This window comes from Triticum urartu, chromosome 3 (assembly GCF_003073215.2).
Source record: "Triticum urartu cultivar G1812 chromosome 3, Tu2.1, whole genome shotgun sequence".
NCBI classification, from domain to species: Eukaryota; Viridiplantae; Streptophyta; class Magnoliopsida; order Poales; family Poaceae; genus Triticum; species Triticum urartu.
Genome location: NC_053024.1, coordinates 74837597 through 74852326, shown reverse-complemented (window position 1 = coordinate 74852326; position 14730 = coordinate 74837597). Strand labels below are relative to the sequence as shown.

At 47.1% G+C, this 14730-nt stretch overlaps 1 long non-coding RNA gene across 1 annotated transcript; it reads right to left on the bottom strand.

The window, feature by feature from the left end:
• Positions 1 to 12997: 12997 nt before the first annotated feature.
• LOC125548013 lies at positions 12998 to 13934 on the bottom strand. Its single transcript, XR_007300869.1, has 4 exons — positions 13852 to 13934; positions 13643 to 13712; positions 13478 to 13565; positions 12998 to 13381 (listed from the first exon to the last, which is right to left on the bottom strand). It is a non-coding gene; the product is annotated as an uncharacterized LOC125548013 (long non-coding RNA).
• Positions 13935 to 14730: the final 796 nt, after the last annotated feature.

The window sequence follows — 14730 nt, the reverse complement described above, 5'->3', positions numbered from 1 at the left end:
CTTGTTGATTTAAAATATTACCTTCTGTGCGGCCGTTTATAAAATTTGAGCCAGTCGTCGGCTTCTGCCCCCATGTAACTAGTACTGAGGTGTTCAGGATAAACCTGACCACTCTTTATCCCAGTTTTGTGTCCTTCGAAGGAGTTGTTCAGCACAACGAGCTAGGCAATCGGACTATAAAGCTTTATCACTCTCACTTAGCCATAGAAGTCTACAATTTTAAATTTTGGCGAAGCCCCTAGTATTCGGAAGGCCGAACTTGGGGAGCTATGTACGCCTAAATCGGACAAGGCTGACTCCTCGCCCGAAGTGGAAAAAATCTTTAAGTATTTGAGACCTCTCGAACAGCGGCCAGCTCTCACCGCATCATGACAGTCAGTTTTCGGCTTTCTCTACTGAGGTGCTCGTCCGGAAGAACCGGGACACAATCGCAGTAGTTCTCCCAGTGCTACCTTAGCCAATATAGCGGAATGTAAGGTACCAAAATATGGGAGCCGGGCAAACCCAACTATTGAGCCAAGACATGATTCGGAGCTGATGCATATAATGGTATAAGTTCGGGGTGCCGCACTGTCGAAAGTGTTCGGACTTTTCATGTCGTGTTATGGGGTATACTGAAGCCCCTGGCGCACTGGTCGTATCAGAATGTATGGGTGCGACTTGTCGTAAGTAAGCAGACAGGAAAAAAAGATAAAGGAATGCAATAATGAGCTGATGCTGTATATTGTTATTTAAATGATACGTCAAAGCGTATGCATACATGTAGTGCAATAAGTAAAAAATAGGACTATTTGACATGTCCTATCCAAGGTCAAGCTGCGTGTGGGTATGCAAAACAGGTATATCGATCGTTATCACAGACCACCTGAGGATTCCCTTGTACGTCAAAGCTTCTTGCTTCCTTGGTGTTTCTTTCCCGTGACGGGTCCGATAATCAGACGATCGGAGAGGGCCTTCAGAGAATAGGGGCCTGAAAGGAAGAAAATGTTAAAGGTATACGGGTCCTGAAGCGGTTGAGACGCATTGTGGGCCGTGCCATGGCCGTGCCTCCACCTATGCCCATGGTATCTTGAGTGCGTAATTATGTACGCGCGGCGCAAATTTCGCCGCTTGACTGGGACTAGGACGGAGGCCGAATTGCTAGGAGAGCTCTAAACGTGCCTGGCGATCCTCTTGCAGGGTACTCCGGACTCGCTTAAAGGTGTCCGGGGTCTTTTTCGTCGAATTGGCGGTTTGCCTCATGAGGCTGCTTTGCGCTTCTGCTGCAAGGGCCGCAGTGTGCTTCTCCGTGCGGAGCGAGTGTTCTGTGTTTCCATTAACTGTTATAACCCCGCGAGGTCCTGGCATTTTGAGCTTGAGGTATGCATAATGCGGTACCGCATTGAATCTGGCAAATGCGGTTCGTCCGAACAGTGCATGATAGCCACCGCGGAAGAGGACAATATCGAAGACTAACTCCTCGCTTCGGAAGTTGTCCGGAGATCCGAAGACTACTTCCAGTGTTATTGAGCCCGTGCAACATGCCTCTACACCTGGGATGACACCTTTAAAGGTGGTTTTGGTGGGTTTGATCCTCGAGGGGTCTATACCCATTTTGTGCACTGTATCCTGATGAAGCAAGTTCAGGCTCCTACCACCGTCCATAAGGACTCGAGTGAGGTGAAATCCGTCAATGATGGGGTCAAGGACCAATTCGGCAGAACCGCCATGACGGATACTGGTGGGGTGGTCCCTGCGATCGAAGGTGATCGGACAAGAAGACCATGGGTTGAACTTTGGGGCGACTGGCTCCATCGCATAGACGTCCCTCAGTGCACGCTTCCGTTCCCGCTTGAGAATATGGGTTGCGTATATCATGTTTACCGTTTTCACTTGGGGAGGAAATTTGTTCTGTCCTCCTGTGTTCGGCGGCCGGGGCTCCTCCTCGTCATTGCTATGCAGCCCCTTTTCCTTGTTTTCGGCATTCAACTTGCCAGCCTGTTTGAACACCTAGCATTCTCTATTGGTGTGGTTGGCTGGTTTATCAGGGGTGCCATGAATTTGACATGAACGATCGAGTATGCGGTCCAAGCTGGACAGGCCCGGATTGCTTCTTTTGAACGGCTTTTTCCGCTGACCGAATTTAGAGCCACTGAATCCGGCATTAACTGTTGTGTCTTCGGCGTTGTCGCCGTTGTTACGACGTTTGTGTCTGTTGCGACGTGGCCTGCCGTTGCTATCTTTGGCATCTGAATTGCCAGGGTTTCTTGATGTGTTGTTGCTGCGAGCCAGCCAACTATCCTCGCCCGCACAAAAGCGGGTCATGAGTGTCGTGAGGGCTGCCATGGACTTCGGCTTTTCTTGGCCGAGGTGTCGGGCGAGCCACTCGTCGCGGATGTTGCTTAAATGCCGCTAAGGCCTCGGCATCCGGATAGTCAACGATTTGGTTCTTTTTAGTTAGGAACCGAGTCCAGAATTTCCTGGCTGATTCCCCTGGCTGTTGGGTTATGTGACTCAGGTCATCGGCATCCGGTGGTCGCACATAAGTGCCCTGAAAGTTGTCAAGGAATGCGTCCTCCAAATTCTCCCAACTGCCAATGGAGTTTGCTGGCAGGCTATTGAGCCAATGCCGAGCAGGTCCTTTGAGTTTTAATGGGAGGTACTTGATGGCATGTAGATCGTCACCGCTGGTCATGTGGATATGGAGGAGGAAATCTTCGATCCATACCGTGGGGTCTGTTGTGCCATCATATGATTCAATATTCACGGGTTTAAAACCTTTTGGGAATTCGTGATCCGTACTTTGTCAGTGAAGCATAGGGGTGTGCGGCGCCTCTGTGCCGGGCTATATCACGACGCAGTTCATACGAGTCTTGTCTGCTGTATTCGGCCCGGCCGGATTTGCTTTTAGTATATCCGGCGTGACGGTCGTGGTCACGCATTGGGGCGCGACCCCGTGATCCGTAGATCGATCTTGCATGTCCTGCCTTGTTTTCCAATACGTCTCGCAGGTCCTGCGTATTACCCCGGGCCTTGGTATTTTTGTTTAGCTGGCGACGGGGTGCGGGCTGGACTTCGGCCTGATATGCCGCTTTGTCTCGGCCACGAGCTGGTCGGTCAGCCGCATCATACGCTGGGAGCGTGGGCTTTAATGCTTCCTCCTCGAGTTGGGGTAGAAACATGCGCTTTGGGTAACTTTTGTTTGGGCGCTCAAGTTCGTATTCCTCGGGCACCAGGACCTCAGTCCATCTATCCGCTAGCAGATTTTGGTTAGCTTGAAGCTGCTGTTGCTTTTTCCTTCAGGCTTTTTGCTGTGGCTATAAGCCGGTGCTTGAAGCGCTCCTGTTCGGCGGGATCCTCAGGCACGATAAATTCTTCATCGCGAGGCTCACCTCGCTTTCAGAGAGAGGCATGTAATTGTCATCCTCTGATTCCACGTCTGCTGCCTGTTCCTTAGGGCTAGCTTGCCCATCCTCCCGCTCGAGGCCTGGCTGGAGGGGATTGTCTTCGTCTTCGGCGCTATCCGCAGCGTTATTGTCTCTTGTGCTGGTATCGCTGCTTTTGCTATGGCGGGGCTTAGAGCGGCACCGATGACGCCGGTGCTTAGATTGCTTCTCGAGGGGATTATCCTCCATTGCCTTATTGCCATCGCTTTCTTTGGGGGTGTCCACCATGTATATATCAGATGAAGAGGTGGCAGTCCAGCACCCTGTGGGCGGTGGTTCTTGTTCTTCTCCTACATCATAGTCCATACCGTCGATGTCTTCGGAGCCGAAATCAAGCATGTCGGTTAAGTCGTCGAAAGTCGCTATTAAGTGGGTGGTGGGTGGGGGACGAATTTCTTCGTCGTCCGCTTCCCACTTAAGCCGGACACGGTTTGGCCAAGGGTCTCCTGACAAGGAGAGAGACCTCAATGAATTTAGCACGTCGCCCAAGGGCGAGTGCTAAAAGATGTCCGCGGAGGTAAACTCCATGATCGGTGCCCAATCAGATTCGATAGGCACGGACGCAGGCGGTTCGGAGCGTGTGGTCGGGGATGAATCCAAGGGTCCGGCAACACAGGTCTCATAGGAGGTGATGTCAGTATTCAGCTCTATCGTCGCTGGGTGTGCGGCCTCTGTGGCGGGGTCCATCCACCCGTCCTCGGACGGCACGATCTGCTCCGGATTGGGGGCCGGAGTAGCCACAGGTGTGATCTCCCGAACACCGTCCGGCGGCAGAGCTAAGTCATGCTCGTTGTGACTGTGCAGCGCACCTGACATGGGCTCGAATTCATCGAAGATCAAGTCTCCGTGGATGTCGACAGTATAGTTCAAGCTTCCAAACCTGACCTGATGGCCACGGGCGTAGCTCTCGATCTGCTCCAGATGGCCAAGCGAGTTGGCCCGCAGTACAAAGCCGCCGAATACGAAGATCTGACCGGGGAGAAAAACCTCACCCTGGATCGCATCGTTGCCGATGATCGAAGGAGCCATCAAACCTTATGGTGATGACACAGTGGAACTCTTAATGAAAGCACCAATGTCGGTGTCAAAACTAGCGGATCTCGGGTAGGGGGTCCCGAACTGTGCGTCTAAGGCGGATGGTAACAGGAGGCGGGGGACACAATGTTTACCCAGGTTCGGGCCCTTGCTATGGAGGTAATGCCCTACTTCCTACTTAATTGATCTTAATGATATGAGTATTACAAGAGTTGATCTACCACGAGATCGTAGAGGTTAAACCCTAGAAGCTAGCCTATGATTATGATTGTTGTCCTCCTACGGACTAAACCCTCCGGTTTATATAGACACTGGAGGGGGTTAGGGTTACACAGAATCGGTTACAAGGGAGGAGATCTACATATCCGAATTCCCAAACTTGCCTTCCACGCAAAGGAGAGTCCCTACCCGGACACGAGACGAAGTCTTCAATCTTGTATCTTCATAATCCAACAGTCCGGCCAAAGGATATAGTCCGGCTGTCCGAGGACCCCCTAATCCAGGACTCCCTCAGGCGCCACCTGTGGTGGGGCGTCACCGGTCGCACGCTCGAGGGCGTGCTGACGCACCTCGAGGGCAACAACGACCCGCCGCTGGCCTAGGAGGTTCGGCTCCTCCTCGTCGTCCTCCTCCCATTCCTCTTCCCACTCCTACGGCTCTCCGGCGCTGCTCGGCGTCAAGGCCGAGCCCGCGGCGGAGACGCCGCTCGGCCGACGCACGCGCAGCGCCGGCATCGTCATCAACGAGGGCGGTCGGCGCGCCTCCTCGTCGGCTTCTCCGCGCTTCGTCAAGCCAAAGACGGAGCCGGGGCTCGCGCCGGTGAAGACGGAGCCGGGTCTCCCCGCCATGAAGACGGAGCACGGCGACGCAGAGCTCGACGACGACGCAGCCCTGGAATGGGCGCGCAAGGACTCCCTGAAGATGGCGAGGGAGCGCCAGCGCGCCGCCCTGGCGCGGTTCGAGCAGCGCCGCTGGGGCCGCGACGAAGGAGGAGTCGTCGTCATCGAGGATAGCGACAACGATGACGCGCCGCCGCCACCAGTCTGCGTTAGGGACGCCGGTCAGGGATCCATGAGGGACGGCCGCATCAAGGAGGAGAAGTCCGACGACGACGACGGCGGCGGCGACTACTCGGCGTTCAGCGACTTTCTGTTTTAGTTATATTTGCTATATACCGCCGAACATTTTAATATATTCCGAATTTAGCCAAAATTTAGTCGTGTTTAAACGAAATCGTCAAATGTTTTTTTAAAATATGCGCGTCTGAGGGCGGCCTTGGGGCTGATGACTGGGCACCAACTCGCCCCAGACCCTTTTTTGCGCCGGCTCGCCCCCGGGAGACGATTTCAGGCGCCCCCTGGCGGGCCAATGGCTGGAGATGCTCTAAGCTTTGCTGTCGAGGAGGACTTCCCCCAGTTCAACTTTGCCGCCCCCGCCGCCACCGCCAACACATCGTCTGCGGCCGGCGGACGCAACGATCTTCGTAATAGCCTTTGAGACTAGTCACAGTGGTAGTAACTTCAGCAGTAACATCGAATCCAACTCAGCAAATTTTCTTATGTGGCAATAAGTTAATGAGGAGAGAGGTAGTTGTAGTAACTTAGCTAGTTACTGTAACATCACATGTCCCAATGCAACATGAGTCTATAACCTAATAAATGAATCTTTGCATGTTACCGCCCTTAAGTTACTACTCCCTCTGTAAATTAATATAAGAGTGTTTAGATCACTAAAATAGTAATCTAAACACTCTTATATTAGTTTACGGAGGGAGTACCCACTATGAAGATAGTAACATAATTTAGGGATATGTGTATGTTACTAGTTTATGTTCCTATCTATTGTGGCTGAGCGACATGGTGGATCTCTAGCTATAGGACCAGTAGTGTTGGTATTTATTGGGAGGAGGGTTGTAGTGAGAACCGGATTCACCGACAAACACGAGACGGAGACGAAGAGTGCTCCTGCTGCAATCCGCCTAGGACTCCGCGTGCCGCAACAATCTGGCTTCTCTCGTCTCGTGGGTAGCGATGCGTTCCGCTGAATTTCCTGTAAGACGCCAGGCAGAACCGTACGCTACACAGGGGCCCATTTAGACCGATCTTTTTCTCCGCTCGTCTACTAACACCTGGTACCCCTAATTGTTTTTTTTTACTAACACCAGGTTTTATGTACTATAAACACACACACACACACACACACACACACACCTGGTTAATGTTCTAATGAAAAAATGAAGACCAGGTTTTCTCTGGTTTTAATCAATTTAGTTCTGCTCTATTTTTTATTTTCACGTTTTTCAATAGGTTTTATGTACGGTTTTTTTATTTTTTTACATAGAAATTTTAAATTCAAGAACATTTTTTTAATTCATAAACTTTTTAAATTCATGAATATTTTCTGAATTCGTGAACATATTTAAAGTTCATATTTTTTAAAAAAATATATAATTTTTGAGTTCACAATAGTATGTAGATTTAGCAATATTTTATAAGTGTGTCCATTTTTACTGATTTTTGAGCCATATCTATGGGTTTTCGTACGCTGAGTTGCACCATCAAAATATCAAACATGGAGCAACTAGCGAGTTAGAGCGAACGGAGCGAGAGGGCTATTGGGCTGCAGACCAATATAACTAAAACATGTAAATTCATCATGTGTACTAGCATTAGCAAATTATCACGGGAGAGAAATAGTAGTTACAATATACTAAAATAAGCAAGTTGGTATAAGTAAACACATAAAGTTGCAACACATCACTAGAACTCAGTTTACATGATTTTTTTTTGGATACTTACACAAGCATTTGGTTTAGAACAATCCTGCCTTTAGACGAAACAAACTGAAAAGGGATGGCAAAAACAATAAAAAAACTAACTAGAAATATATCTTTAATACACACAATGATTTACGAAGAGACTTTAAATGCAAGAAAAATGTACAACATCTTTACAGAAGTAATCATACTCACCAACCTTTCATCAAACATAGTGAGATAACAACGAATCATTGACATTCTCATTCAATAAATCCCCTTCGCTACCGACTAAATTATCAGTGTCTACAATCATTCTTCTGCATAAAAACAAAATGCATCATTATTAGTAGACGGAACATCTTCGTATTTTTTTTACCAGAGGGGTTTTATATATTTCGTGAGCTACGTAGGCAGCACTCGGTTTATACAGACCACCACCGTCACGGAGCTGTTAAGCGAGGTGAGCACTGTTGCCACAATATGCCGAGTTTTTTTATAAGCCAGGTGTACTTTGGACATTTGCCGTCATAGGACGTAGTAAGCCGAGGCCTCTTTCGTTGCCGTGTGTCTTGGCCCTAATACTCGGCTTACACCATCATAAGCGGAGTAACCGATAAACCACACCCGGCTTGCAAAGAAACAGAAGAAACATATGTTTTTCCTATAGTGCTACAAGTCACTACACGCATGTGTGGTTCCACATCACCCCAGTTATTATTAGCCATTCGATCTAAATTGATGGCATCAATTGAACCAATTACCCTTTGTCCTCCCAGGGCATGCATGTCGGTCCTCGGTGAAACATGTCAACTAATTCATTTCCTGCCACCTCTCAATTTGATTGATTGATTGGCCATTAATTCTTTACTGCGCATTATTTATTTTTGGAAGAGAATCTCACAAAAACTTGTCAATGCAATTCGAAGCTACTCAATGCATCTGGTGTGCCTAAGTTCAACCACTTCCTTGACAACACAAAGCGATGTGATGTTATTTATTTTTTGTGTTTCACTTTGGGAACTATAAATTCTAGAGACGGGACTTCCAATGCTCTTTGCAGGGACTGTACTGGTAAGTACTTGAGGGCTTCTGTATGGGTGTCCAACCCGGCCACACTCGAAGCCTTCTCAATCTGGGAAGCATTGGGTCTTGCACAGGATTTGTCGTTATCACATGTGATAATTTTCTCTGATTGTCAGGGAGTGATCAGTGATATACCCAGAGATACAAGAGGGTGATATGCTACAATCATCAAGGGGATTCAAGCCACGTCAAGCCAGTTCATCAAGCGTACCTTCATTTGTGAAGGACGTGAGACCATAAAGGCACATAGCCTTGCTAGACACGCTTTAGGACTTTTGACAGGATGTCATCTTTGGCTCTTAAACCCACAGATATGAATTGTATCCTAATGAATCTTAATTTTGATCAACAATAAAGAAAAGTGCGTTTAGATTAAAAAAAACTTTAGGATACTAAAAATTATTTGAAAAATGATATTCCTTATTAATCATGTGTCTACAAATTATCTATATCATCGTTTTTACTCGGCACAAATTCCGGCAACAACGCCCAGGGCATGCATGTAATTTAGAAAACGCACCTGAAACATCCACCGTCTCATTCATAATAACCTTATATAAAAATAAAAAACTCAACACAAGTAGGCGATTACAAACCATGGACATCAGGTTGTACTAGAACTTAATAATAATAGTAATTGGTAGAGCAGACATGCAGAAGCTCTATATACCTACATATACTTATTTTGGACCGGAGGGAGCAACAATCGTCTTCCAGCCTCAACCTCCATGCATCATACATTCCTGCTGAATCTTCTAGAACCTTAACAATAAATAAAATTAAGATTCTGACTAGTTAACAAGAAAGCACAAGCAGACACTCTCTCCACGTTCCACCTGGGTACTTCTCGGATGGTGGGTTGGCATGGGCTGAAAGCAAAGAAACCGTAATGATGGTATGGACCTCGAAGGCAGTCATACCCAAACAAATCACCTACTGTGAGTCCAGTCCATGGCATCCCCGACATCACTCTTCCCCCCTTGAGCTGGGTTAGTGGTGGCAGGCTGCTGCTGTGGCCTCTTGCAAGAGTAGGATCCCAGAGACACCGGAGCTCGTCATTTCATATTCTCCTTTGAAACTGCACAAAGAAGAACATATTTTTGGTGTGAGAAAAAAACCCTTGCCCTTATCATTTAAAATCACAACCAACAAAGTCCGGCAACGCGATAAGAGTCTAGAACAACAATGGCAGCATATCTCGTGAATCCGATCTTATTGTGTATCCATGTATCCCTGTGATCTCAGCCATTAACACTAAATCATGCGCCTCCCGTGCAGCAACAGGAACATTTACAATTAGCCGCCCGCTTTTGGACCTAACAACCATTTATTTTGCAGCAAACTCCCGAAAGTCCGTCCTCCACGATCCTCAACCGAGGTCCCCATGTCGTTTCGTGCTGCCCCAAATCCTCTGATCCTCTGCAGCCAAATCCCGCACGCCGTCGCTCCAAAATCTAAATCCCAACCCAAAGGCCTCGTACGATAGAAACCTTGGGCTAGACGGCCCCCATGAAGTCCTTTGGCGACGGCAACCAAGAAGCGACGACAACAGCGACCAGCGACAGCAATGGAGATCCGGTGGCCGTCTCAACGATGAAGCCATGGCGAATTGATGGTTCCGCGACGGTGACAACTCGTCCCAAATGCGGCGCCAACACCCCCTGGATAGCCTCCTACAACCACGACAGTCCCGATGTTGTAGCATGACGTCTGTAGGAAGCTGTTTGTTGACTGTAGCAGATGTATTAGTGCGATGCTTAATGGCATGCCATGCTTAATTGCTTTGCTTATATAGCCTGTAGCCTGTAGAGATGTAGGCTGCCGAAGATGTACTAGTGCAGTGCTTGTATCCTATATGGAGTCAGTTTGCTTATATCCTGAAGCTGTAGGCTGTAGTAACAGATTGTACTAGTGCAATTCTTGCTCACATGGTCATATTAGTGAAATTCCTGTCAGTTTGCCTGGCATTTGAAAAAAAAAACCCTTCGCTGCTACTGTGAAATAATTCTGTGACTAGTTCAGTTATGCATTGAAAAAATTGGTGACTTCATGTGGTCAAAACATGTAGTGATCAGTAACCTTTTGACTTAAAGGAAGTGGTCTGCAACAGCATTGTCCGGTTTTGAGATCAATGCCATAAGCAAAAAGTCAGTATGAGAGGTTCCCATGAAGTGACTAGATCCATTATGTGTTGAAACTTTCTGAGTTATCGTGGTTGAAGCAAATACTGTTCAGTAAAGCTTCTGAACTATGAGAAGTGGCTTGCGATGTGTTTGTTCAGTTTTGAGATCAAACATATAAGCGATGCGACACTATGAAAAGTTTATTGAACATTTGCCCTAGGTCTTGGTTGATCAAATAAATTGACAAAACTGCATTGTTTGTCCTTGTACGATGCTAGTCTGAGGAAAAATATTGGTGCAACAGCAAGCATGGTCAACATTTGAAATCCTGAACTTCAGCTTCATATTTAACCATCTAACGGATATGAAGGGGCAATAAAAATGCATGTACTGCCACTATACAGCCTCTCAAGTTACATAGAAACCAGAAATGTCATCATGCTTCACTTGGTAGAAAAACATTAAGTGGATACATATGTTCAATATTCTATAACAATTTGACAAGCATCAAAACTTGTCAGAAATCAACTAAACTTTAATTGGATATAACACAAATTCTGATCCATTATATGACTTCAGTATATCAAATTGCAAATAATATAACATAGATTAAATCATTATTTTCTTGGACAATTTTTCATATCAGGAAGCACCATTTGGTTGCACATCTTCCGCAATCAAGCTCCTTTTCCCTTGAATAGTTTTGCTTGGACAATTGCGACTATCATGAAACACCATTTGCTTGCATGTCTTGCACAAGCGTGCAACCTTTAACTTCGCTTCTTAGTCCTTCCTTTTCCTATCACCCTCCTTGATCTCCTTTCCACTCTTTATTCTTTTGCATCTCCCCACGGTACGAACATCAGTTGGTGGATGTATATCAACTTCTGTAGGAATATTACAACCAATAAAAGCCTCATATTCGTCTTGCCTAGTGTTCTGTGTGGCTGCAGGGACCATTTGGTCTAAAGGCGCCTCAATGCTCAACACACTTGATGTTAAGAAGTCCATGCCTTCATTTGAGTGCTTTGCCTTTTGAATCAACTCTTCCATCTTATCACGTACAGTCGAAATCTTCTTTCTCGTGGCTGCATCTAGTGAATCTGTGGGCTTTTCTTCTAGTAGGTTCCCCTGTTCATCATAAACATTCTCCCTGCAAAGGAAATAAGATATTGTTAGTCCTATGATTTTGAAATTAGAATAAGAAATTGATTGGCATGCATTTTTTACCTCTTGCACCGTTTCTACCATCTTTTCATAATGTAATAGTTGGGAAGTTCATTTTGGTTCTCAATCCTCAACACTTGGATAATATGTCGACATGGAATACCGATTGACTCAAATAACTTGCACGGACAATTTGCTATCATGGTTGTAGTGTCATAGGAGACCTCCCTAACCTTACCAGATCAACCTCTCAGGGTCACCGTTTTTAACCCCACACCTTGTGTAATACCCTGAACACAACAATGATCTCTAGCAGCAATAACTTGTAGCTGAAATTTCTCGAATACCTCATATGTGAATACCTCACTACCTTGTTTCTCCATTGTCCATGGCGTAAATAGTTGTGGGGTGGTATGCATGCTTCTGTTGTCTGCCATTAATTCTTCCTCACGTTGGCATTCTAAAGCTGTGTCGAACCTAAGCCAGAACTCAACAAAAGCAAGCCTACGATGAATGAAACGGTTGAAAAAAGAATTTGCACTTTCTGACCTTGAAGTGGTTCGGAGCAAGCCCGCAAGAGATATATCCATAAAGTAGGCTGGTATCCATGTATCTCTAATGGTAAACCTCTTAGCTAACCACTCGTTATCCTCCAACCCAAAATCTGTAATGATGGAATTCCATTGTGACTCAAACTCACTTGTAGTTTCTGAACCCCAAACACATGAGTTCAACCTCGGCCAAAATTCAGAATCTTCCCTAATCAAAGGTCCAACTTTTTCAGGCACCTTTTCCATTATATGCCACATGCATAACCTATGCATAGTGGCTGGAAGAACTTTGTCAATACCATTCTTGATGCTAGCAGCTTCATCAGTTATGATGAGTCTAGGTGCTACCCCTCCCATTGCTTTTAGGAAGGTCTGAAATAACCAAATGTATGACTCATCCTTCTCATTTGATAAGAATCCAGCACCAAAAAAGACACTTTGTAAGTGATGATTAACCCCTATAAATGGTGCAAATATCATGTTGTACTGATTAGTGGTGTATGTAGAATCAAAGGATATCACATCACCAAAGTGACTATAGTTCTTCCTGCTTGTGGCATCCGCCCAGAACACACGCACCAGGTTCCCCTCATCATTCACCTCAAAATCATAGAAAAATGTTGAATTCACTTCCTGCTTTCTAGCTAATTGGGCCACAAACATTTGAGCATCTGCGTCTCTGATTTTATACCTGAGTCCGCGATAGTAATTTTGCAAGTCCCTCTTTGTGCACCCAGCATTCGGAATTCCACCCTCGCTAACTTGCAGGAGCCTGTATGCCTGGGAGGTTCCAATGCTTGCCTTATGACATGTGTATAAAGTATTCTTTGCCCTCTCACCAACTCTACGATTGGATCTGATCAAATGACGCTTATCAGGTGATACAAGACCATGAACATGATGCTCAATCCATGAGTCTATCTTGTAGGTGTTCTCCCCACAAAGTCTAACAAATATATGAGCATCACAACCGCATCGCGTGTCTGTCTGCTTACGTCTTTTCCTCAAGGGGTCATTAATCTCCTTAATATCTTTTGACTTGAATCCTTCTCTACTACACATGAAACGCTTAGTCCGGACCACCTTATTCTCAATCTTTTTCTGCTGTCCGATACGAACGCCAAAACCTGATTGATGTGCATATGCCTTGTAGAACTTCTCCACGGCCTCGAGTCCTTCAAATGTCATACCCACTTTAGGCTTCAAATGCTCATCACATTCAGGCGTAAAAGAAGAAGACTGCAATGTCAAGAATAAACGGAAATAAGTAATTTCATGTGTTCAGTATTTTTTGGCAAATGCATGCATAGTTTCAGTTAGTGCAAACTGACTTACAAAGAGAGGTATGGTTGTGTTCTTTTTGGGCGTACTAAATCCCCCGGGGCTCATATGCATTTGAATGTTATTGATTGGATCCATACTTCTGCACATGTAGCTACACAATTAGCCTTGCAAAATACACTATGTATACACAAGGACTGAATTTGTCGGTTGTTTTACCTCAAAGTTTTGATGCCCACGTGTCTCTGATTGCAAGGGGTACTTGCTACTTGTCCGTGTCTAGTCGCCGCTGCAGCAGAATATTTCAGTTATACATGAGATGGATCAGATCGGGGAAGTACAAGCATGGGGCACTTGTTGGTGCTTATCTGGTTTGTGTTAAGTGTTAACATGGGAGTAGAGGAGCACGTAAAGGATTGGGATGCTACCTGCATGGGGGCGGCCGGGTGGGTGCCGGTGCACGTCAGGATCAAGTCGATCCAGATCAGACGTATGTGCAGTTCGGCGGCGGCGCCGGCGCACGACGCATACAGAAGTTGGGGTATTGTTGCAAAATTAAGTTGCTGCTTTTAGTCGAAGGGCGGGCGTGTAAGTGTAAAATTACCGCGAACTCTGATAATTCGTACGATTAAGATCGTGGGGGTGAAAAGAAAAGGGATACACGGACACACAAATAGCTCGGATTCACTAGATATGCTGCCAACAACAATTTCTAGTTCTAGAATGTAGTAGTAACATCCATGCTAAGAGCATCTCCAACAGCCGCGCTAAACAAGCATAGTGCTGCAAATTTGGCCATTTTAGCCAGCGCGCAACCCTCCGGGTGTCTCCAGCGGGCGCGCAATAACCACGCGCACGGTATAAGGAGTTGGGCGCGCTGTCCGATTCGCTATCTCGCGCCATGTATTTGAGGTGCCCGCTTCCGCGCGCGGCACACTCGAGCGCTCGCGCCGCACTCTCTCCTCTCCGCCTCCTACACCCCGCGCGCGTCGGCGCCGGCGAACTGCACCCCATGGATGCACGCGCCGGCACCCCGCTCACCTCATCCTATTGCCGCGACCCGTCCACCGCCGCCGCCGCCGCCGCAAACCCTAGCACCGGCACCCCGCTGGAGCTCCTTCGACCATCGGCCTCACGCGCGGCCTCTTCATGCCGCCGCGAATGACCTCGACGGCGGGTGGCGTCGCGCCGCGTCGCCTCGAGCCGCCGTCCCCCTCCCCCCCTTGAAGCTTCCCAATGCGGTGCGGCCGAAGAAGGGCAAGGCATCGGCGAAGAACAAGGCGGCGGATGGCTCCGGCACCTCGAAG